Source organism: Miscanthus floridulus, chromosome 6 (genome assembly GCF_019320115.1).
Source record: "Miscanthus floridulus cultivar M001 chromosome 6, ASM1932011v1, whole genome shotgun sequence".
Taxonomy (NCBI): domain Eukaryota; kingdom Viridiplantae; phylum Streptophyta; class Magnoliopsida; order Poales; family Poaceae; genus Miscanthus; species Miscanthus floridulus.
In genome coordinates, this window is record NC_089585.1 from 122153972 (window position 1) to 122157347 (window position 3376).

The 3376-nt window shown below is 42.9% G+C and overlaps 1 pseudogene; it reads right to left on the reverse strand.

Annotated features, from left to right (window-relative positions):
* Positions 1-445: 445 nt before the first annotated feature.
* On the reverse strand, positions 446-3077 carry LOC136461144 (large ribosomal subunit protein eL36x-like; annotated as a pseudogene).
* Between the last annotated feature and the right edge of the window lie 299 nt (positions 3078-3376).

A 3376-nucleotide genomic window follows, 5' to 3' on the forward strand; every position in this document is an offset into this window, starting at 1 on the left:
GGCGGAGAATCGGTTACTCGTCTGAGGCCTTACATGCGAGGCCTAAAGCGAGACGGAGAATCGGTACCCCGTCCGAGGCCTTTCGTGCGAGGCCTCGAGCGAGACGGAGAATTGGTTGCCTCGGACAAGGTGGGGGTTAGCTAGTAGTTGTCTCTTGGCTTTCATTTTGACAAGGTCTAAGCGATTTTTTCGGTTTTTGCTTAGGGGACCCCTTTTTATGGTACCCGACAAATAGTCCTACAATAGAACCCATCATCTCTTTAAAACTGTCATATTGGAAGAGATATGGTTTTTTTCTTGCTTAGCAGATCCCAATAAATCTTCCTTTTTAGGAGATCATCAATACCACTTTCATCTCAATAAAGGGGATGCCCTTCCCCCCATCGCCCAATAACATGGCCCCCAGAGTAACTAGCACTCCTACCCTACACACTATTGAGCAATAGCCGTTGGCTCAGTCCACGACACTCTAGGTCCACGTCTGCCCTTGACAACAAGCGTGACACGCCATGACATGGCACATGGCACATAGCCCGCGCACTCACATTGCCTCATGCTAGTGACATCACCCATGGAGATCAACCTGCACACCACGCGTGCTAAGCCAAGTTGCCATGGACGGTGGCAAATAGGGAGACCGATCTTGTCATGGACAGCACCAACAAGGAGGCCTATGCGCTAAGGACTTCTACCTTATTGCCCCGACGGGGACCTCAACGAGGCCATGGCGTCCAGGTGGCTAAGGATTCAACCTAGCTGGAAATGGGGACCTCAACGAGGCCATGGCGTCCAGGTGGCTAAGGATCCAACCTAGCTGGAAACGGGACGACGCGACATGGGTCAAGGCCTAGGACGAAGCCCAAGCTCACACAGAGGTAGGAGCGCGAGCCGCCACCACTGGCGGCAATGGCCGAGAGGTAAATTGAGAGCCCGCTTGCGACAACATCTAGGGGCCAAAACAGTGTCAAAGCTAGCTACTGAAGCACTTTAACACCGAATGCAACGAAATCAGTATTGTGCAAAATCTATTTCTTCTTGTCGGCAACACCACCACCACCACCAGACCTGCAATCCATGACAAAAAAAATAAAGATTCTTTATGTTCGTTGAGAAATCCACAGAAGCTTCATGTTTGAGATGCATAATTCAGTAAAATTAAATAAGCAAGTACTCCATCTGTCTTAAAGTATCAAACAAGCTAACTATATAATTAGTTTCATCTACTTATCTTGTACTAGACGTAATTATATTTAAAACACCAATACCAAGTAGCTACCGCTAGTATGTTATTTTAGTTGTATGCGGTCTCGGAAGCTAACCATTGTACGCACAGCAATGTGTTTAGGCTCTACGGGCTACAGTATTGACAATCATTGGCAACCAACTGCTAATGAAAAAAAAGAACACACAATCAGTCAGTTATGAGCTAGCCTGTCCGGATATGGTACCAATCTACTATCGTATTGCCCACATATCATATCATACATTCAACCATGAATTTAAGAGGTCTGCTACCAAGATAGTGCCAAAAGATTCATTGCAGACTCATGACACAATACAAAGAAGTTTGCACTTGCATAGTAAACTGCATCATGATGAAACAGAATGAAATAGTAAGCACAGTATAAAATGGGAAAGAGAAGGTCCCGCACCTCATCTTCCTAACAACATTCGCCTTCTCCTCTCTCTTCTTCTTTGCTCTCTTGTGAGTACCAAGCTTCCTCTTAGCCAACTTGAGTGCACGCTTGTCCTTCCCAACTTTGAGAAGCTCAGTGATGTGTTTCTCATAGGGAGCAAAACCAGCAACCTCCCTAATCAAGCTTCTGACGAATATCACCCTCTTGGTAGCTTTCGGAAATAAAAGGGCCATGACAAAGATATAAGACCATGATGCTAAAAAATAAAAATAAGAAGTCATTAACAACTAGAAAACATTAAGAAAAACTAAGATAGCATCATGTCAAAATTCCATCAACTGATTCAGGAAGTTGCATTTAGCGAGATGTTTTAGAAACAAAATCAAAATGTGACTTAGCTTATATGTCATGTCTCACCAATAAATATTTGCCTCTAGAACTAGCGACATTAAGTAATGAAATCCTCCGATTGCCAAAGGTGAGATGAGACATGATGATCAGTATGAACTTTGGGGCTGCTTATTAGTTACAGTAATGATCCTGGTATCATTTCCATAAATGTTTTAAAACTATAGTTTTGCCATTCCCAAAGCAACACACCTAGCTTAGTAGACTAACCAATTCAGATCATTCAGCGGCAAACTCACATTATGCCTCAATTTTACAACGCAAACCAGTCATAATGTAAATTAGGTAAAACTTCTGCTTAGGAATCATGTGCTAAAAAGGTGCATTTAGTGAGAAGTTTTAGAAACAAAATCACAATGTGACTAAGCTTCCACGTTATGTCTCACCAATTAATATCTACCTCCAGGACTAGCAACTTGGAGTATTGGAAAATCTCCAAATTGCCAAAGGTGAGATGAGGCAAGAAACACAACAAAGTTGTTTTAAAAAAAGGACTATTCAATGTACAAATGTTTCTACGCCCATAGTTTTTTCGTCCAAAAGCAACAGGTCTGTTTGACCTAACAATTTGGATTATTCAATCATCAAACCTCAATTATCTAACATTAATGATACACCAAAAGTAACATTGCAGTTCAAATACGCAAAACCAAGCAAGTCATCCACTAGAGTATGTAATCCAGCAGAATCCACCATACCAAAATGCCAATCTCTTACCAAGTCAAAAATAAAATTATTGCACAAAAGAGTTAGCGTTCTTTTATGTCCAATACACAAATCATAAATTCATAACCTGCAATTCAACTAAAATATATACAAGAAGCACGGCACAAAATAGCAGGATTTTGCTCCTTTAGGCTGGATTACACCTGCAATTGAGATCGCAGAGCAGTATTAAGAGATCGGAGGCTTAGGAATGGATATTCTTACCCCCTTGCGATCGGACGGGCGAAGCGGTAGCTCTCGCTTGGTGACGACGTGTCCCTTGTTTATGCCAACGAAGAGACCTGACTTGGCCTACGTTGGTGCCATGGCCTGTCTCCTGCTAGCTCTGCTGACCTAAAACGAATGCAATCGAAGAAACCAAATTGAATTAGACACAAAATGAAGCTAAGATAAAATGAACGCATTCGAAGAAACCAAATCGAATTAGACACAAAATGAAGCTAAGAGACTTGTAGCTTCGAGTGCAATTGGGATTGAAGACGGCGCTTGAGGTTACCTAGAGTGGGGCGCGAGCGAAACCCTACGCCGTCGGCTCAGTCTGTCGAGAAACCCTAGAGCTTGGAAGGGTCCCCAAATTATATACACGATCCTCGAGGTCAGATTCT